The sequence below is a fragment of the Spermophilus citellus genome (assembly GCF_964194105.1).
Source record: "Spermophilus citellus genome assembly, chromosome: 4".
NCBI classification, from domain to species: domain Eukaryota; kingdom Metazoa; phylum Chordata; class Mammalia; order Rodentia; family Sciuridae; genus Spermophilus; species Spermophilus citellus.
The window spans coordinates 108,131,613-108,153,979 of NC_138185.1; the positions used below are offsets into that span (position 1 = coordinate 108,131,613).

At 50.5% G+C, this 22,367-nt stretch overlaps 1 pseudogene across 1 annotated transcript; it reads right to left on the reverse strand.

Annotated features, from left to right (window-relative positions):
* Positions 1-2,629: 2,629 nt before the first annotated feature.
* LOC308646314 (CD276 antigen-like) lies at positions 2,630-21,340 on the reverse strand (annotated as a pseudogene). Its single transcript, XR_014024411.1, has 6 exons — positions 20,885-21,340; positions 7,686-7,823; positions 4,621-4,995; positions 4,218-4,532; positions 3,349-3,687; positions 2,630-3,184 (listed from the first exon to the last, which is right to left on the reverse strand). The product of XR_014024411.1 is annotated as a CD276 antigen-like (transcript).
* Between the last annotated feature and the right edge of the window lie 1,027 nt (positions 21,341-22,367).

The following is a 22,367-nucleotide window of genomic DNA, read 5'->3' on the forward strand; positions in this document are numbered from 1 at the left end:
TATTCACTTGGCTCCTCATTGTTTTACTCCAGACATTCCCCAGGATGTCTGCTGTGACTCAGAGATGAGCCAAGCAGTAGAAATTCCTTTGCCAACCACCAGCACTGAAGGTAGTACAAAAAACACCCTTAAATAAGAACATTTTCCAAACTTTCATGAAACCAGTAGTGACCATATAGCCAATAAACTTCCACAGGGCTTTGTTGGATGCCCTATAAGTCATTTGGCTCTTCCTCACTCCTCTGACGGACTAGGCTGTGAACTCTGTGAGGACAGGAACTGTATTCTCACATGGATTTCATCGTGTCTGGTACACAGCAAGTAATGGATAAACAATTCCGAGGAGTATTTATATAAATTGGTACATGATGACTTCCTTGTGGAATTGTGTCTGTGGACATGCAATTAGGCTAGTTGAACTTCTGGCCCTGAAAGACTGCGGAGCTAAAATAAGGCCAAACCCGGGGTGCAGGGAGTAGGCAGGGGTGGAAAAGGAGGACATTTCAGGCAGGCAGGCAGAACAGATGTCGAGGCAGGAAGGCACAGCCAGCGCAACACTTTGTCTGGAAGTGAAATATACGCGAGGGGAGGCTGGGGTCTGTTATCGGTAGAGGTCTATAGTCGAAGTCTAGAAGGAAGAAGTAGCTCTGAATTGATAGGGGATACAGAATTGATAGGCGACAACGAGATGAAGCATAAAAGCGGAGATGGCGTATCAGATTTTACAGCCAAGAGCGCTAACGCATGGCTAAGGAAATGTATTGTGTTCGCAACGCTTCCAGTTATTTACGGGAACGCCCGTTGCAGAGATGAGTAAACGAAAGGCTCACTTCTCAGTTCGCCACCGCCAGAAAAGCAGGCGGAGCGTCCCCTAGCCCCGTCACGTGGCCAGAAGCGCCTTAGCACGTGACCTACAACAAGCTAGACCAATCAGTTTCTGCAGGGGCGGAGACACCGAGTTTGAGGGGCGGGAATATCAGACGAAGCCTCTTTCTCTCGCGAGCTTTTCAATTATTCCTGCTCAGCCGCCCACGGCCCGGAGCGCAGGTCTCGCGAGGCTTGGGCGCTGCAGCGGTAGGAGGAGGACGGGGAAGGACGGAGCGGAGTCGCGGCTTCCTCCCTCGCTTACTCCCTCGCGCGCTCGCCCGCCCCCTCCCTCCCTCCCCTCCCTTCCCCTGCCCTGGCTCCGGCCCCGGCCCATTAGGCGTTCGGTCTTCTGCTAGGGAGGATGTCGGGCCCGTCGCTCCCCAGCGCCCTGGCCCTCTCGTTGTTGCTGGTCTCTGGCTGCCTCCTCCCAGGGCCAGTCGCCGCTCAGAACGGTAAGCGGGGCGCCGGGGGCGGGCCGGGCGGGGGCTGTGGGAGGTCTGCTATTGAAGGAGTTGGCCCGGGCCCGGAGGGGTGCCAGAGCCAGGGGAAGGGGGCCGGGCGGGAGTCTGAGGGGCTGCGGGTCTGAGGAGAAGATGGTGGTCAGGGGTTTGAAGAGGTGCGGGTATAAGGTCTTCCGGAGACCGCCTGTTGGAGAGGTGGGGGCGTCCGATGTGAGCCCTACGTGTTGGCGACTTTGGGGCTCCACCTCGCTTGTCCCTCCGGGTCGGCGAGGGGACACCGAGGAAGCCAACATGAGGAGGTGGAGTAGCGGGGGCGGATGAGGAGGGGGCGCATTTCTTATAGACGGTGGCAGGAGACAGGCGTTTGTGTTCTTGGAGGTGGAGGGATGGTGTCGGTCGGCTCCCCGAAAGAACGGGATTCCCGGGCACTGGGATCGACTAGAATTTTGTTTGGGCCCCGTAAAATTGGTGACATTTTTAAAAATAAGGGGAAAATGAGGAAGGTCATGAAGAATATTGAGTGAATTGAGTACTAGAACCCTAAGGAGGGGGTGTAGAATCGAAGAACCTTGGATGTGGGGGTGGGGGGAAGATAAAGGAGTGGGTTGACTGCAGTAGGGGACCTTGTACGAGAAGCAGCAGTGTGTCTCCAAAGGAGCGGAGGGAAGAGGGTTGGGTTTGCTAAAGAGGGTGGAGTGCCGGGCATTCTAGTTTAGTGGTTGGGAGTGCAAAAAGGAGTTTCTAAATAAGGAGATGAAAATGAACGGGAGGATGGGGAAAAAGAGGTGAAACTGAGGTAGGGGAAATATTAGAAAAGTAAGGGTGTCTGGGTATAGAGACGAGGGTATGAGGAAACTAGAAATCATGGAAGGGAATAAAATGCAGGAGGATATATTAGGGAAGGGAGGGCATTCAATGAGTTGTGGCAGGAGACTGTGTGGTATTGGATGGGCCTTTGGAAAGGCAGGGACACAGCTGCGACTGTGCGGTGGTGGGATGAAGGGTATGCACCTGGGCTAACTGGGACCTGAAAAACAGATTAAGGGATCACCCAACAGGCAGTTTGGGTCTAGTGGGCATCTTGACCACATGGGGGCAGCAGAGACAGCCCTGGCCAATCCAACCGGTGCCTTTAGGGAGCTCCACCTGAGGAGGCCCCACTGTCTCCCAGAGCTTTAGAATCAAATGGTGCCCATGGACTCAGCAATGCCTTCACATCACCCAGAAAAGTTCCTATAGGAAAGCACCCTCACCAAGTCCCTGGGTGTGCCTTGTGGCTGCCCCAAAATTCCTACCCACTCCTCCAGATTCCAGGCAGGCACTTTTCCTGTATGTAAGAAGCATAAGCACCATCTCAAGTATGCTTAAGAGAGAAAATATTATAAATGATTCTTATCAGCTCATTAAAGCAAGTCTCTTAAGGACTTCTTGTTTGGGAGATTTTGAGACACCCAAAATCGGAGTGATTTTTAAAAAAATTTTCTGACCATCTTGAGATTCTACTTAAAAAAGAGGCAGTTGCTCCCTCTGTCCTTCCCCAACTGATCTTGCCCCCTCACCTGTGATGGTGACAGAGCCATGTGCGTCCTGCTGCAGCACAGGGTTGCGCACCAAGCAGCTGTAGGTGCCATCAGCGCCCAGCACCACCCTCAGCACGCTGCGCACGTCGAACAAGCCCTGTTCGTTGGCCATCTGCGACGTGGTCACGTTGCCAGTCAAGGGTGTACCCTGCCCATCCTGCCAGATCACCTCGGCCTCAGGGTAGCCCCGGTGACTGAAGCAAGTGATGGTCACCATGTCCCCAGGCCGCAGGTCCTTGCTGGGCTCCAGGGTCATGCTGGGTTTTGAATAGGGGGCTGGAGAGTGGCAGAGAGCAGTGAGTCAAGGACACAATAAGGGTAGGGGGATGCAGAGCAGGGTACGTGTGGCTGTGAGCACACGGGTCAGCAGTGGGGCTAGGGTCCTGGGATCAGTGGTGGGGCAGTGGGTCAAAAGATGGCACCCCGCTCCTGGTGCTCACCTGCCACCTGCAGGCTGACAGCAGCGCTGCCGAAGTCCCGAATGCTCACAAAGCAGGTGAAGCTGCCTTCATCAGCCACACGCACGCCCTGCAGCCTCAGGGACGCGTTGCCCTGTGCCAGCAGGTCTGGGAAGAGCATGGTACGGTTGGCATAGGCACTGCCCTGGTCCCGGCCCTCAGCAAAGCTATGCACCAGCTGTTTGGTGTCCGTCAGCTGCCAGATGAGGTTGAGCTGTGCCAGGCTGAAGCCAGGCTCAGGTGAGAAGGAGCAGCGCATGGTGGCATCAGTGCCCACCAGGGCCACCACCGGGTCTTCAGGGACCTGGACCTCCACAGCTCCTGAGGATAAGACCAGAGGGGTAGGCAGTGAGGACGGGCAGGGACTCTATACCCCCCACAGCCTCCTCCACCATCAAACCCCAGTCCCTGTTCCATCTTCCTATTTTCTCTTTAGACCCCCAAACAGGATTTTCAGATATGGAGTCCCCCTAGTCTGAGAGGAAACAACAGGTTGGCCTTGGACTGACAAGATCCATCCCAGGGGTCCAGGACTGGGGCTGAGTGATTCTCAGGGGTTCCAGCCAGCAATCTCCCCTTCTGAGAAGGACTGCTCCCCTTCCTATACCAAGGTTCCCTGCTGACCAGATGCATCTCTATCCTACCCTGAAGTTTGAAAAGCCTTGGAGTCAAGAAAGCCTACAAACACTGATACCATGCCACCACCTGGGGTCCCCTCAGCTTTCTCCTCATCATTGTCAGACATCTTGTTGTTCTGGGAGATTGTAATAGAAGACAGATTTATATCCTCCCAGCCCCTGTAGAAAGAACCAGAAGCCCCCTCCCTCAGAGAAATATTTAAACAAAAAAACCTGTGGGGCTGCTGTGAGATGTGATGGTGACAGAGCTATGTGTGTCCTGCTGCAGCACGGGGCTGCACACCAGGCAGCTGTAGGTGCCATCAGCATCCAGTGCCACCCTCAGCATGCTGTGCACATCGAATAAGCCCTGCTCATTGGCCATCTGCGACATGGTCACATTGCCAGTCAAGGATGTATCCTGCCCATCCTGCCAGAACACCTTGACCTTGGGATAGCCCCAGTGGCTGGAGCAAGTGATGGTCACCATGGATCCAGGCCACAGGTCCTTGCTGGGCTCCAGGGTCATGCTGGGTTTTGAACAGGGGGCTGGAGAATGGCAGAGAGCAGGGAGTCAAGGACACAATAAGGGTAGGGGGATGCAGAGCAGGGCAAGGGCATGTGTGGCTGTGAGCACAAGGGTCAGCAGTGGGGCTAGGGTCCTGGGATCAGTGGTGGGGCAGAGGATGGCAACCCACTCCTGCAGGCTGACAACAGCGCTGCCAAAGTCCTGGATGCCCACTAAGCAGGTGAAACTGCCCTCATCAGCCACACACACACCCTGCAGCCTCAGGTAAACGTTGCCCTGTGCCAGAAGGTCTGGGAAGAGCACTGCCCTGGTCCCGGCCCTCAGCAAAGCTATGCACCAGCTGTTTGGTGTTCATCAGTTGCCAGATGAGGCTGAGCTGTGCCAGGCTAAAGCCTGGCTCAGGCGAGAAGGAGCAGTGCAGGGTGGCATCAGTGCCCATCAGGGCCACCACTGGGTCTTCAGGAACCTGGATTGCCATGGCTTCTGGGGGAAGGGTTATGGGGTGGGTGGTGAGGAGGGGACTCCCCGATCCTCCTTCTCTCCTCAGCTATCCCTAGGCTCTGTCCACCCTGCCTTTTAGGTCTGAGACCCAAAGTAAGTTCATTGCCTTTGTTCTTTATTCAGTCAAAAAGAATATGATGAGCACCTACTATGTGCCAAGCATGAGTTAGGAAAGCAACAGAATGAGACCAAGGTTACATTCTGCAGAGCATATATCTTAATAGGAGAGAGGGACAAAGTAGCATACAAATGCTCACAGGCCTGTGATTAGGGTATGAAAGAAAGAAAGAAGCAGAGGATGGATTAGAAAGCAAGGTGGTAGCCAGGCACAGTGATGCATACCTTTAATCCCAGTGACTAGGGAGGCTGAAGCAGAAGGATCACAAGTTCAAGACCAGCCTCAGCAATTTATTTGTCTCAAAATAAAATAATAATGTAACTCAGTGATAAAGTACCCCTAGGTTTTACCCCTAGAATGGAAAGAAAGTAGCTTTTTACAAAATCTGGAGGGTACTGTTTTAAGTGTTTGTATGCAGTATTGTGGATTGAAACCAGGGACAGGGGTGCTCTACCATGAGCTCCATTCCCAGCCCTATTCCTATTTTATTTTGATACAGAGTTTTGCTAAGTTGCCCAGGCTGGCCTTGAACTCAGGATCTTCCTGCCTCAGCCCGTGAAGTCACTGGGTTACAGGCATGCACCACTGGCAGGTACTTTACATCTGCTGGGCTAGTTGCATTTTCTCTAAGCACATTCTACTTTTACAAACTGGGAAGTGGAACCTAACATGGCATTCACCAAGATGCTAATAGCGATTTTCTCTGGATAAGAGGATGACAAGTGCTTTTTCTTTTCTTCTCTTCCTAAATAAATATCATTAGCTTTTATGCAAGAAAAAAAGAATAGCCATGCCTTTAAATATGGTGGTGGTAAATCACAAGCTCTTGAAAGAGTCCATATTCAGCTGAGATAGAAAGCCGGTGTAAGAGTGTCCCAGGTAGAACAGCAGGTGGGAAGGCTCTGAGGCAGGACCCAGAATGAAACCATCCAGAAGGTACCCTGATGGGAGAGGGCATGTCTGAACCATATGCAGAGAATTTTGAGAGACCAGAGAAGGAAATTAGGGGCTTTTGTTTGTTTGCTTGATTCTTGTTTTTTTATCTGTAATGGGAAGTCATGGGGTTGGGGGTGTTAATCAGGCATAATGCTTAAAATTCACTCTGGCTCCACTGCAGAGGGAGACTAGATGGTAGAAGGGCAGGAGGGAAAGCAGTTAGGGGTGACATCAGTGGTCCTTATAAGAAGTGGTGGTGACTTGGCTTTGGAGAGTAGAAATAGATGAAGAAAAGTGGCCAGATTCAAAGTTGATTCAGGAGGGGGAATAATGAGTGTGCTGATGGGTTGGGGTGAGGGGAAGACAGGAGCCTGAATCCTGGAAGCATAGGTCAACTCCAGCCCTAAAGCAGGCCCCAGGACATGTCCAGTTCTCCCAGACAGGGGCAGGATCCTCTCTCCCATTCCTGCCACTGTCCCTTGGAGTTCTCCTGCAGTCTCCCAACCCAGGCACCTCTGCCTCCGCTGTAGCTCTCCTCCACTGCTCTGGAAGACTGGGCAGGGTCTGCTGCCTTTCTCCGGGAGGCTAGCACTGCCGTTCCTTAGGTAACAATTACATTAGGCAAGGGCTCTGGGTAGGCACACTCAAGATATGTGAAGCTCGGTCTTGAAATGAAGCTAACTGAATATAGCACCCATGGACGGTTTAGGAAAACAGCATTTTATGGTTAATACTTTTACTGTAAATTACACACATAATCTTTGCAGTGTGTGAAGATCTCAAAAGGTCTTAAGTTAGCTCCGGATCTCTTACTGAAACCCATGAGAATTTGAGCAAGTTCTCATCCCCTTCCAGCAGGACCAGAGTATCCCTTCTAAGGGACATGTGGAGCAGCCCCTGGGGAGTCACTCATACAAAGCCCTGTCTTGAGAAATCAGACCCGCCACAGTAGAGACATGCATTACCTCCTTATGACCACTAGATGGCGCCAGACACACGACTCTTTCCCCTCAGAGGCAGACATTTCTTTACCATGTACCAAGAACTGTGTGGGTATACATCATTCCTTCAATATGGTTACTGATTACCTACTATGTGTTAGACGCTCATCCTGACCTTGGAGATATACCCTGCTCTTTGAGCAGGGTAGCAGCTCCCAATAACCAAGTACAGTATGTCAGGTGGAAGTGAACACTTGGAAGAATGCAGTGAGGTAGGGGATGGGGAGGGACAAAGGGTGGCATGCTATTTTATACAAGGTAGCCAGAGAAACCTTGCAGAGATGTCATTTGAGCAAACACTTGAATGAAATAAGGGATGGAGTCATGCTGGTGTCTAGGGGAGAAAGTTCCAAGCAGAGGAAATGGTACGTGCAAAGGTACCTGAGGAGGGAACACGCGGTGTGTTCAGGAAACTGCATTATCACCTACATTAGTGCACAGTGCTCACATACCCATTCTACAGACAAGATAGTGGATGCTAAGAAAGGTAAAGAAGGTTGCCTCCTGGATCCCAAGAGGTGGAAATGAGTGTGGCCCTGCCAGACCAGCTTAGCAGGAGCCCAGGTGGGAGTGAGTACTCTCACACACACTACCATGATGGCTGACCCTCCCCTCACCTGTGAGGCAGAAGCACAGTACCCCCAGGGCTGTGCCCACATGTACACCCATGCCAGGGCTGACCAGTCTGTGCAGCATCTTCCCGTGAGGCAGTCGACAGCTGGGCTCTCCGTGGTGGAAGACTGCCCTGCCCCTGCCTGTGGAGAACAGGAAAAGGAAATGAGGTCTTTGTCTGCAAAGGTCCTACCCAGGCCCTTTCTTCTCAGCTCCCCAGAACTGGCTTGGAAGAATACTGCAACTGCCCCCACCTGCAAGACTCCTGGCTGTGGGAGCCTGGTGAGGTGCTGCAGGAGGAAGTCAGTGGGAAGGCTGGACCAGGACAGGTGGGCAGGGGCAGCTGACATCCACTCTCAGTCCTATAATGTGAGCATCCAAATGTGAGAAGGTGGCCAGGCAGCAAGGAACACAAGGCCAGCCTGCTGTGGGTCAAGGCTGTGCACAGATCACCTTTACTCTAGACAAGAACTGCTGGGGACAGTAAGAACTCAGACTGCAGCCAGACTCGGGGATCAGCCCTTGGTGTACACTCTGCCCTGAAGGCAGCTGGGAGCCACTGAAGGTTCCCGAAGAGTGGGAATGGCATGGTCAGAGCTGAGCTTCCTAAAGTTTAACCTGACAGGTACTGCAGAATAATCAAGGGGACCTGGACCAAAATGACAAAGCAGGTCTGGGTAAAAGTGACAGCAGTCGAGAATGTGGGGAGCAAGAAAGGAAGTAGCAAGGCTGTCCTTGGTTGGCTGTGAGCCCCAATGACTGGGAGGGCATTCACTGAGGCAAAGAGCGTGGAAGGGTTCAGTGATGGGCATGTGAAGCAAGTGGGAGTTTACAGAAACTCCCAGTGGGGAGGTCTAGGAGGTAGCCGAGTATGTGAGTGTCGGGCTTCAGACGCTTATTTGCTAGTTAAGCACATGTGTACTGAGTCACCAAGACCCATCAGAAATGAAAGAGGCCAGGAATGGGGGTGACATCTAAGGCTGAAGTCAGGACTGAGAGAGAAGTGGATCTATGGCCACAAATCAGGCCTAGGCCAGGGGACCCTAAACTTCCTGGGTACAGCCCTGCTTCCAGTCTGATCTCCCCCAAGGTGCCCAATTCAGGCAGGCTGCACATGCCTCTTCCCTGTGTCCCACAGGCTTGATTGCTCAAGCCACGTAAACAGTGTCCACCTATGCCAGCTGACCCCGATCAGCAAGAATACGAATGGTCCCCATCTCCTAATGACCCTGGCAGACAGGCTGCATGACTTGGTTGTATTTGTGCAGGAGAAAAAAAAAAATTCCATCCCAGATAAATTAATTTGTTAATGTCATGTCAATTGCCAGTTAACACAGCTGAGGCCAGGCCTGCTACCTCTCTGCCTGTCCACGCAACAAACTTCACCTAGAGCCAAAGCATCGGTTCCAGTCACAGATGCCCAGGCTCAACCCTTCCAATCCCTGCCAAATTTCCCCCATCCCCAACAGCTGCGCTGAGGGAGTCCCTCAGCTAAGCCAGGTGCATCCTGGCCAGCCCCAGCCACCCACAGTGGGGAAGCCCTGAGCAGCCACTTCCTTTCCAGACACTTCCGGTCCAAAATCTGGTGGCCTCAAAGCCTTGCTGCCTGCTGAGTCAGCAGCCTCCCGTGCTCCATTCATAAAGGCACCCTTGGCAGGCACCACTTCCTGCCCTACAAGGGCCATTGCAGCCCACAGGACAACCTCAGCAGCTGCCTCCACAGTGCCTACCCACACTCTGCAGGAAGCACCAGCACTAAGGGCGAAGGAGCTCCCAGATTCCTTCCTCTCTCACCCCCAGACAGAACCAAGGCCTATCTGTTCTTCCTGGGCTGCCTCCCCCACCGCCCCACTGCTGCGGGTGCCTGCCACCTCCACTTTTTCCCCCTCCAAACTCATTCTCTCAGCTGCATCCAAAACAGGAATCTGTTCACATTCTTCCCCTGCTCAAGAACCTCCTGTGTAGGGGATAGGAAAGGTAGCAGAATACAACAATTACTAATAGGGCATTTTGTAAAATTGTGGATGTGTAACCGACGTGATTCTGCAATCTGCATTTGGGGTAAAATTGGGGGTTCATAACCCACTTCAATCTAATGTATGAAATATGATATGTCAAGAGCTTTGTAATGTTGTGAACAACCAATAAAAAAAAAAAAAAAGAACCTCCTGTGGTTCCCTATTCACTACAGAAGGAAACCCACATTCCTCTGCCTGCTTCTCAAGACCCTTCTTATGATAAGCTAGTCCGTACCTGTAGTCCATATTGGTCAAGGTGATTGCTGACCTAGGGTCACCAGGGCATGTCTGCTGACTCTGTGCATTTGGGGAGCACAGGAAGCACCTCTCTTGATCAGGACTCCCCAAAGGGCCAAGTTGTCCTTTCCTCCAGAGGAAGGAGGAGGGGCTTTCATGGGTGGGCACTTGGCCTGCTTCCTTGGGTTCCTTTCCTAGACTATGGACCCAGGAAGCCCACCCTTGTGGGCCTGACAGCCAGAATCAAAGAGAACTGAGAATTCCACAGCACCAAGAGAGCCCAGCAGAAGTAGTTGCCACAGGGACACTCCCAAGAGAGGACCCAAGATGCATCCCCATGAACCCAAAACAAATGGGGCTGAGACTAGGCTCTGGGTCAAAATGCCCTGAACCTGGGATGCCCCATAAGAACTGCTTAACCCCTCCATGACCACCAGCATCACTCAATCTCCCAAGCCCCAAACTCCTTCCAATCCCTGCAGGGGCTCCTTGGGCAAATTTCTCACAAAAATGATGAGAAGGATCAGAGAGACACAGAGCTCTGAAAATATCTTAACTCCTAGATCCAGCTATATCTGAAGCAAGCTACATGCCTAGACGGCCAAATACTTGAGCCAATCTTTGTTTTTTTCTTTAAGGCCATTTGAGTCAAGTTTCTATTATCTGCAAGTGAAGAAGTCCTTCAACATAGATTCATTCATGTACTCAGAAATTCATTTAACTACTCACTGAGTGCCTGGAGGGGTGGGGAGACAGTAGGGTCAGAGGCGACCAAGTTTGTCTATTCTCAAGGAGCAGACTACAACAGGGAAGATGGATATGCACATAAATTGGTACAGTTCAGTACAGGATACATTTTAAGATATAGTGAGGGCCCCTGAAAAGCACCTCAGGGTCCTAATAGCCCCAAGACTCCTGAAGAACAATGAGTAGCTCCCCAGGTAAGGCTGGAGAAAGAAAAAGTCACCCCTTCTCTGACCTCAAGGGACCAGTCCTAGCTCTGTCACCCACTCAACCAGACTTCCTTGAAATAGCAGAAAGTAAGTCTAAAGTTTGGTCTCCAGTTCCTGCTCTGATATTTTGCTACTCAATCTTTTTTTTTTTTTTTTGGTACTAGGATTGAACCCATGTGTGCTTAACCACTAAGCCACAACCCCAGCCCTTTTTATTTTTTTTACAAGTTGCTGAGGCTGGCTTTGAACTCAAAATCCTCCTGCCTCAGCTTCCTGAGCCACTGGGATTACAGGCAAGAGCCACCCACCATGCTCAGCCTTGCTCTTCAGTCTTAATGAGGTGCCTTCCCCTGTCTGAGCTCCATGTTCCCATTCTAAAAGAAAATATTTGCTAGAAGCTGATAGCACTTCATCAGTATTTTAAGCCTTTATGTACTATATCCTTAAACTTCAGGCTATTAGCGGCCATCATCACATTAAAATGTACATAGTGACTGGCAGAAACCAGTAGCAGTTCCCTTCTAGCCATTTTCCCCTTCTGTAGAATTTTTACTTAGGCACAGGGCCACTCAGATAGACTACAGATCACAGCCTCCCTTGCAGGCGGATGTGGCCACATGACCATCTTCTGGCTAACAGGATCTGAGAGAAGCAGATATATACAACTTCTGGTCATGCCCTTGAAGAGGAGGAACTTATCTTCTTCTTTCTCCTCCCGCTTCCCACTGGCTGGCACACAGACAGGGGCTTCCAGGGCCACACTGCCAAAGACAACACTCTGGGCACTGCAGAACAGCAAGACAGAAGGATCCTGCAGGGCTGCGGCATCAGTCCTGGATATTCCCAGACGGTCACATGGGTGAGAAATAAGCATCTGTTCTAGCATAAGTCACTGTTATTTTGGGTCTTTCTTACAGCATCTGAACTAACTAATTTAGGGAGCCATCCCTCCCTTACTTTCCCCCTTCTCTTCTCCCCCTCTCTCCAGGCTATGAAAATTGCCATGCTCAGAGCCACAAAAGGAAACCACATCTAAAATAAGTATCTCAAAATATGAACTGGAGACTGTCTCATCACAGTCACTTAGCCCAGCTCAGGGGATATTTCAAGGGTGAAGGGACCTGGGTATTGTTTGAAAAGGAGAAGAGTCAAGAATGGTTGGAAGTCAAGAACAAGTGAGACAGGCACAGCAGCTCACACCTGTAATCCCAGAGGCAGGAGGATGATGAGTTCAAAGCCAGCCTCAGCAACTTAGCGAGACCCTACCTCTAAAATAAAATATAAAAAGGGCTGGGAATGTGGCTCAGTGGTTGAGTATCCCTGAGTTCAATCCTCAGTACCAAAAAATAAAAATTAAAAAAGAAAAAAAGAACAAATGGTCCCAGGTACACAGAATAGAATGGGGAAACCTGGAGATGAAGCATGCTTAGGGGAAGAACCATTCCTACTGAACTCAAGCTAATGAGCTTCCACTCCAAAATATCTCATGGACTCCTGGACACACAGCAAGGGCTCAGAAAGACAGAGACAGAAAACAGAGGACCCCTCTCTGCCCACCCCTACCACCTGTTCACCCTCTTTAGTGACAAGTGCCAACTACCTCCTAGCATAGTCCACTTGCTTTCAGGCAGCTCTCTTCAGTGGAAAGCACTTCCTTATTCTGAGCCAATGTGTGTCTTCTAATATAGTCTACGATGGTCCAACTGACCTCATTCAATCCCATGAACCACACATTCAATCCCTTGGACCACAAGGAACAAGCATGCCTCCTTCCTTATAGACCTAAACCATTTGATCTTGACAAAGTTACCACCGGGGAGCCATGTCACATGGGTCACCAAACTAACAGGCTATAAAATCTGTGGCCTACGATCACAAGTCATTTGCAGGACTGGGGATGTAGCTCAGTGATAGACAGCTTGCCTAGTATACACAAGGCCCTAGGTTCAATCCCAAGTACCACAAAAGCAAAAAACAAAGTGGAAGTCATCTGCACTCATTGCTGCTGTCTCACCTCTCTGCTGTCCTCCTCTGATGGAATTGGGGAGGGAGTGGAGCCTTGTAGAATGTTCCATTTGTTATTATTATAATTACCCAGATAAACCAAGTCCATCCCTTCATACCATGATCTCTTTATTTAATGTAGTAAGATACCTGTAACATGAAGTTTACAATTTTAACCTTGTTTAAGGAAACAATTCAGTGGCAGTAAGCACACTGACAGTGTGTGTAGCCATGCCTTGAGCTTTTGAAGTATTGTTTTCGATAGTTCCTGGTGCACAGAAGATGCTTAATAGTTTTTGGTGAATAAATTTTAAAAAAGAATATCATATAGAAACGTTGTTCTCTCCTCCATGCTGTGGTCATATGTCATCAAGGTCCTCAGGGAAAGGACAGGAATAGGAAAGACCCAAAGCAGTATCTGCCCCCAGATTAATGGCCATCCACAATTCATCATTGAGACAGAGGAAGTTTCCTCCTGTGCTGCCACCCAGTGCCCTCTATCCATCTCATCCCCAAGGCTGTCAGGAGGGGTTTCACTATTTCTGGCTGGGGACCAATCAAATGGTGTAGAACAAGGAAAAAGGCCCATTTGCAAAACCATAGTAAAGCCCTGCCAGCTCCTCCTGACGGGCTCTTCCTCAAGGGCTTATTTGATAACTGGTTCCAGAACTTTGCCAGGAATCAAGCACAGATCACTAATTTCCTGTTTCTGCAATCTGTTTTCTTCCCTCTAAAACTAGTTATTTGTCCATTTCAAGCCTTCCAGCATTCATTTATTCATTCATGCTACGTACTATTATTATATCATTTTACAGATGAGGAAATTCAGGGATGGAGAGATTTAATAAGTTGCTCAAGGGTACAAAGCTGCTAAGTGGCATAAATATTTAAAATGCCAAATTTTCATAATAATAATAGGGGAAAGGGTTTGGGAAACAAAGAACTGTGATGAGATCTTTGACACAGGTTTAGGTTTATACAAGGTAGTCTGGGCACACAGGGTAAAGCAACTCAATGGAGTTGGGAGGCTTAGTAACAACTGCACAGAGAGGGGGACACTCAGCTGCCTGGCAGAGGGTGGAGGGGAACAGTCACAGAGGCATGAACTAGTGGACATGACATCACATTCTAGGAAGACAGGGCTCTGGGAGAGGCTGTCAAAGATGAGGCAAGGGAAGTACTCAGGGGTCAGTTAAGGATTCTGGAAGGATTGATTGATTCTGTACATGGTGAAAAGCAGGAATAGTGAGAAACAGTGACCACTCCTCTGCCCCCTCTCCCACTTTCTACTGACTGTCCTGAAATATCCCTGACAGCTTATCACAGATATTATCTCCAAGTTCACTCAGCACTGGGACAGGTAATCCCAAGGGCTAGATTACAAATCCAGTTAAAATAGACTCTCACCTCCCCACCTGGCCTGCATCCCATTCCTTCTGAATATCTGCTCCTTACTTAGTCGACAAAGAAGCAAAACAGCTGCCAGGCAGATCATCCGTGTCTCTAGCAGCTAGTCTTTAACAATTAATTATTTTCCTCTGTATTCTTCATCGTAGTATGCCCCTTTCCTTCCAGACTAGCTCCTTCGGATAATAGGGGTCCACCTTCCTGCAAGGAACCCAGTTCCTAGGATGCTGGGGGGAAGGTAAAGGGAGCCTGCAACCAGCAGCAAGCGTGGGCATGTGACCAGATCTGACTCAGTGGAGAACCCCTGCCCCACCCCCTCTGTATGATTGGTTCAGGAATGGGCTGTGAGCCAAGCTGCACCCAATCGAGACTTCCCCAGAGCTTTTCTGCAAGAGCCAAAAGAGTCTCAAGTAAAGGCTCTTTGTTGCTGATTGCTGGGAAAGATGTGGTCTGGGGCTGTTAGTAACCATTCAGTACCAAACATCTAAAGAACAGATCCAAACAAATAAGTAGAGGCAGAGATGAAAACTAGAGAGACAAAGAACCCTAATATCATGATTTAAGCTCTGATACCTGAAGCAGGCTGCACAAATATTTAACAAATACTTGTACCAATATTTTCTTTTTTTAAAGGCCATTTGAACTAGGAGTCCTTGAATATATTTGGATATATCTTGTTTCTCTCCACCTCTGCTTCTGTTCCTGGTTATTCCAAGTCACCATCATTTCTTCCTGGATGGACTACAAAGCCTCTTCACTGTCTCCCCCACCTATATGACCTATGCTTTACACAGCAGCCAGAGTAACTGCTATAAAATCATAAACTGCATCAAGTAACCACCTTTGACAGTTAATCCCTGGGCTGCTCATTTTATTTGGGCTAAGATCTCAGCCTCTACAGAGCCTAGTCTGGCTTGGCCCTGCCCACCTCCCAGTACTCACTTCTCCCTACCTGCCCCTTGCGTGGACAGGGATCTGCTTCCTGCTCCTACATCCTAAGACCCTCTTTCCAACCTCACAGGGTTTCTGCCAACATGCATCCTTCATCCTGGTTGACATGGCTAATACCTCTTTACCTTGAAGATGCCCTTGGCAGGAAAGCCAAGGCAGAGGTCTGCCACTCAAAGGAGGTCCCTGTTATCCACTGCATTCCGTTTGTGGTCCCCATGTCATACTGGTACCTCCCCGAGTAGGAACCTTGTCTGCTTTATTTAGCTATCACGTCCTTAATTCTACCTTGGTGCATTGCTCACTGAAGGAGTACATGTGTGTTCAGATGGAGAGCAGATGGATGGACAGATGTTTGTATGTAGGAAAAGGATCCAGAAACCTGACCATGAACCCAACCTTGGAATGTGGGAGTGAGGGTGAGCCTACATTTCCTTTCTACTTTGGCAGTAAACATGTAATTCTTTTGCAATTAACAAGAAAAAAATAAAAAGGAAAACACAACATCGACGATTTATATGGATTTCAGACCAGGTGCCACCACCACTTGCTCCATTCCCTAGGACAAATCCCTGGCCTCTCTGAGTCCTCATCCCCTCAACCATCAAAGAAGAGCTCAAGCCACCATCCCTTGCTATGATCATAATCACAAGCTGGGCTGGTGACATCACAAGAAATGAGCTCTACTGATTAAGAAGATGACTTTGGAGTCCGAGAGCCAGGTTCAAATTCACAATGCCACCTCCAAAGTCAGGTGGCTTAAGGGAAATATGCTGATCCTCATTTTGCTCACTTGTAAAATGGGAATAATAAACCCTATCCTCAGGGGATAATTATAGGACTCAACTGAGTAAAAGGATCTAAACAGACCTAATAAACACTAGGGGCTCCATAAATGGGTGGAGGCCCTGGGGAAAAGGAAGTGGGGTCTCCAGAGTTGCCTGGGAAGCGCCTCTGTTGCCCTTCCCTTTTCCTGACAATCTGAATCAGTGTGGGCCTTTTTTGTCCAAGGCTGTCCACTGGGCACCACGCCCCAGTCCCATGATCCCACCCAAGAGAGCAATCCAGTCTTCCTCTCCAAGTGATTTCTGTGTGAGTCAGGACTGCCGCTTGTCATCAGGGCTGCCAGGCAGAGTAGCCCAAGGTCTCCCTGGCATCCTCCACCTGCTTCCCCCATGCCTGGAGGAAGCACAAGGAAGAGAAGGGAACAGAACAAGCATTGGACAGAGTGAGTGGCCTCCCCAAACACACTGTCCTCACTAAAACATCTTTTCCACACCGAGGTCAAGGCTCAGAACCTGGAGGGGGCAAAACCATAGGCCTCAGCAGGCTTGAGCACATGGGGAGACTCATGTACAGCAGAGAGTCTGCCTCCATCACTCCCTTCTGACCAGGGGGCTGCCCCAAAATGTGTTTTCATCTTCTAGGGACCAACAGCCACTTGACAAGGCAGTGTGATGCCATCTTTTTTTTTTTTTCTTGGTACTGGGGATTGAATCAGAGAAACTTAACCACTGAGCCACATCCCCAGCCCTTTTATATACTTTATTTTTTAAAATTTTTTTTGTAGTTGTAGATGGACAGAATGCCTTTATTTATTTATTTATTTATTTTTAATGTGGTGCTTAGGATCGAACCCAGTACCTCACGCATGCTAGGCAAGCACTCTACCACTGAGCCACAGCCACAGCCCCTATACTTTATTTAGAGTTGCTGAGGGCCTCACTAAGTTGCTGAGGCTGGCTTTGAATGCACAATTCTCCTACTTTAGCCTCCTGAGCCACTAGGATTATGGGCATGCCCGGTACGATGTCATCTTGAAGAGAGATCTGTGCAGTGGCTGAGAAGCTGACCTGTATGTGCACAGGGATGCACACACCCCTGAAGGCACAGAGCCCTGAAAGAAGTCAAAGCCACACTGAGCACCAAAGGAGGTCCAGCCAGAAGAAAGGATGGCCACAAGGGGAACAACAAGAGGGGACAAGAAGGGATGAGAGAACAGGAGACCACACCAGAGAGCAGATCCCAGGTCAAATGCCAGCAGGCCTCAGCATGTGCACCTGCACCTGCATCTGTAGAGCCCTGCCAGGTGTCCATCTAAACAGGCCTCCAAGTCCCACCCCTGTCAGAAGCCTTTCCAGACTCTACACAAGGAAGGGCACATTTTCCCCAGGTACATTCTGCTCAATGCCTCCCTGCCTCCAAATTCTTACAGATTCTACCCAGAAAGAGACTCAGTCTGTCAGAACGACTCTGCTGACATCTCTCCACTTAAGCTGCAAACCCCTCTGGCTCTCCCAGGACAGGTCTTACCCTTAAGCACCCGTTCCAGCATTTCCCCTGGGAAGGACAGATATCCAAAGACATTAAGGGTGTGGAGAGAGCGTTTATTCTCTGGATCACAAAGAGAATGAGAGGGAGGGTGGGGTCAGCTGTGGTGGTAGCATAAGTCAGAAGCAGATGGTGTAGGAGGGACTCCCGGCCCACTATGACAAACACCAGGCCTCTGGGACAGCGAGAACTAGCAGCAATGGCCCTGACTATACTGTGAGGAACACTAGTCTCTGGGTCTCCAGGTTGGGGCGTCCTTCTCCCTAGCTCCCCAGATGAGTCTTCTCCACCCTAGGGGACCCTTACTTAACCTGTTTGCTAGGCTCCAAAATGAGTATAAAACCTGGCAGCTGCCTTCAGAGTGTCAGAAAGAGCCAGTTTTTAGGCAGACAATAGATCACTTCCACCATTTGCCAACTGTGTGTCTTTGGGCACATGACTTGCCCTCCCTGGGCCTGGGGTTTCCTTGTTTGTGCAATGGTGCTAAGGATCCCCAATCTCATAGGACTGCTATGATAATCACATCAGATAACATCTATTAAACACCCAGTATAGATCTGTCCCCAAAATGTGAAAACCCAATGCTCCAATCCAGCACACTACAGGGTGGCTGAACCAGGGTGGCAGGCAAGGGTTACATTAACAGTATCTGTGACCCTTCCCCAGAGTGTGATCCATTCTGACCCCATCTGACCCCATCACACTCCCAGGACCTGGCTATACCCTTCTCTTTAGCTGGTGGACTTCCCTGACCCTACTGCCCAGGGACATGGGAAAAGGACAGCAATGAAAAGTCCTATCCACTCAGAGGATAATGGGTAGTGATGTCATCCTTCCCTTCTTACTTCTCCCCTGACCCTGTGACTCAGAACCACAGCTCAGCAGCCCCCATGCAGTTATAATCTCAGAGGTTGCTTGGATTTGGTCATTTTTCTGCAGATGGCCCAAGCCCTGTATGTCCAACGAAGAATCATCTGGCAACAGGCATTTGTACAATACTTCCTAGCAGTCTCTTCCAGTGTATGGAATATAACTCATGGCTCTAGGACCACACTGTATCTCTGACCCCAAATAGTACTGCCCACTTCAGTATCAAATCCAAATCCTACTCCAAATAATAAAGATTTCCTACTGCAGAGAAGGCCAGTGTTTAAGGAAGGGGGATTCCCACAGGAAGGTTCAGAGCCAGCCTCACTAGGATCATGACACAGACTCCCTAAAGGAGTACTCTGAAAGAACACCACTTCTATAACTCCCCTTAAAAGCATTAAAGCACCCAACCCAGCTGTCAGGCATCTGAGCATCTCGGACATTCAGTCAACCTGTCCCATCAGATGGGGGGGACAGAGCTAAAGGACAAGGACAAGAGGAAAACTGGGTCAAAATCCCAACACCTCTTCTCACACTGATGCTGCATTAGCTCAGGATTCTCCTCTCACAAGCTCGATGGTCTGATCTCTCAGAGCACAGGAGTCTATAGTGTATTAGAAAGCTCCCTGCAGGGGTGCAGAAGACCCCACTGATGCCATGAGCGTACAGAACTTTGGAGATCAGTCATGGGACAAATGATGCAGCTGACGCCACTTACTGCACCAGCAAAAGCTTTCTCCCTTAAGAATCTCCTTGCCATATGATGTCTTAGAGCCAAAACTGATGTTCACAGGGCTGATCCAAAAATCACGTGGAAATTTTTCATTAACATCAGGACACTCTTTAAGCTGACTGTGGCACAGCCAACATGGGGGGGGGGGGATTCCACGGCCCACAGTTAACTAAGGATTAGTGCTTAAGCTGGGAAACTCCAGCAATCAAGGAAATGCATACATCCACAATACTCCCATTCCCAAGCAAACTGGAAACCTGAGCCACCACTTCCTACCCAGCAGCCCCAGGGCCCTCCATCTCTGCCTGCTGCTCAGATCCACCCAACCCATCCCACAGGTTTAGAATTCAACTTCAAGTACAGACTTCCATTTCCCTGGCTTTCAGAAATGTCCCATCAATTTGCAGGCCCCCAAGCTACAAGGAAACTGCTGCCCAGCATCAGATTTCCTAGGGATTTCTGGGAGGCCCAAGGGAATTAGAGAGGAGGCTCAACTAAATAAAGAGCTCTCTTACAGTTCAAACAGCTTCCTTACTTTCAAATATAGAAAGTAACTACTACACTCATGCTCATAAGAAAAGGACTTGGGGCCTTAATTCAATGAAGAGATCAGGCTCATTTACAGATTATCCACAATCACTTTAAAGGGGATAAATAGGTTTTCTCAATTAAATCAAACACCCCACCTCCACCAAGTACACACAGAAATCTTTGCTTTACTATTTGCTTAATGTTTTCCCTCAATGATAGATCCCATGTCTGAGTCATCCATCACACATTTCTCATTAGGCAGGTTTGGCTTAGAAATAAATCCCCTTTTCTGCCAGTTCACTGCCTTAGGCTCCCCAAATCGGCCAACTGGTGAGTAAACCTTAGCAATGGAGGGCCCCTGGGGCACTGAGATTCAACCTCCTCTGCTCTAGTGTGTCCACCCTGTACCCCTACCTTCCCTCCACTGTCTTCCCCAACTCCTCTCCATCCTACCTCACCCCAATCTCTCTAGGACTTTCCAAGCCCAAACTGCCCCATACCGTTCCCGCATCACCACCTATTATTCTTGGTCCTCTTAAGCTGCCCCTACCAGCCCTTCCCCGAATCTGTTCTCATTTCTACTGCAGCCAGTGGAAGTCCCTCAATGATCCACTCCTTCATTCTTCAGGGTCAAACACGGTGGACCCTCCTAACACCCGCGCTCCCCCTCCTCAGAGCTGGCAGGCAGAGTGTTGGCCTCGGCAGGGCCCCAGAGATTGCTTCCCTCCCAGCCCCGGACAGCCGCTTCGTTAAGCTTCCAAAACCGCCAACAATGACAAGATCTGCCCCCATCCCAGCTCCACACCCAGGGCTTCAGTCATCACAGTCACCCACGCAGCCTCCCACAGCGGCTCTACGCGGGCCGGACAGTGCCCCAGCCGGCTCTCGGCCCCAGGGAAGGGAAAGCCAGGTTAGGGGTGCGGTGCGTCCTGGAGCCCGCAGCTGACTCCGAGCGCCAGGGCCCGATCGGCGGCCCGGCTTCAGCGCGCTCACAAGTGCGGAGCAGGAGGGGCCCAGGAGCGCTGGGGTGCGGGGCGCTGCGGGGGAGGGGGCGCCGGCCGCGCTCCGGCCACCCTGCCACAGGCCGCGCGGCCCTGGCCCCGCCGCAGACAAAGGCCGCCCCACCCCGCTCCGCGCCGCGCCGCTCCGTGCCGCGCCACGCAAGCACTCACCGCGCTGCGCCGACTCCCGGGACTCAGGGACGCGGCGGAGCGCAGCCGAGTCGCCGCAGCCGCCGCGAGGCCCGGCCCGAAGGAGGGCCGGGGGCGGCGGAGAGTCCGAGGGGCGGGGCGGGCTGGAGGAAGCCGCGGGCCCAGAAAGGCGGCCCGGGTGAGCCCCAGAGGCCGGATTGGCCCTGCAGCAGCAGTTTGGGGCAAAAGCTGGAGCGAGCCCGCCCGCTGGGCAGGGCCGCGGGCCTGGACCCCGCCCCAGACCCCAGTCGCGACCCTGGAGGGAAAGACTCTGGGAAGGTGGCGCTGGTCTACGGTCTACTCACTGCCCTTCCCCCACCCGTATCTCACGCTTCAAAAGCCAAAGTTTCTTTTCCGTGAGAGAGGACAGGTGACTGGCCGTTGACCACTCCCACCCTCCGGGCTGCTGGCCGCAGAGCAGAGCTCGATTCTGGCTGTCCGATCCCAGTCCTCTATTCTCCCTCGACTCTAGGCAGGCACAGCGGCTCGGAAAGGGTTAACTCGACCACGAGAAATTAAGAGCTGCTGGGAGCTCTCTATAAATACAGTGTCGTGGGCGCCTGAGCCAACCGCAGGGCAATTTCTACTGAGTTGGTTTCCTCTTTTCCTTCCACCCACGACTATCAGACCAGCCCTGTCCCCGACCCCATGCCAGGTTGCTGATCAGCCCAGGCTCCAAAAGAGTAGACCTGACACCTCTGCCTTTGGCTTGGCCCTTACAGGTTCCAACTCCAGCCTGGGAGGAGATGGGAGTCAGGCCCTACCAGATTTTACCTCTGTGCATCTGGCCCCCACACCTGTGTTTGGATCTGTTCTTCCTCACACAATTAGGAAGGGCTCAAATGTAGAGGGACTGCTGTAGGCCAGAGTCTAGGTTGGGAGCTTTCTGTCCTGGACCTCTTAGATCCTCAAAACAGCCCTATTAAGAAAATAATGTTATTCCCATTTTACAGATAAGAAAATCGAGGCTCAGAGGGGCGAAGTGATTCCAACCTTGCTCTGTTGCCAGACTTGCCATCAAGTGACAGCAGCAATATTGAAGAGCACTTAGGAAATATACATGAAACTGTTGTGTCTGTCTGATGTGTCAGCCACTATTTTAAGCTCTTCATCATTTTATCTCATTTAATCTTCATGGCAACTCAGGTGAATGCTATTATTCTAAGTTTTACAGATAAGAAGATTCAGACACAAAGATTATGTAATTTACCTGGAGACACTCAGCTCTTTAGGGAGGAGACAGGATTTGTCCCTTGATATATGTGCCTTTGGTCAAACTGAACTTCATCCCTGAGGTATGAGTAGGGCAGTGGGGCACAGGTGTGTATATTTGTGAACACACTCAAGCAACTCTCTGTATTTGTGTCTATGTGCACAAGTATTTCTGAATAGAATTTGAGAATGGTCATCACCTCTAGGGACTGTGGATGAATTCACACTGCTTCCCATTGTCCCTTAGGCCTCA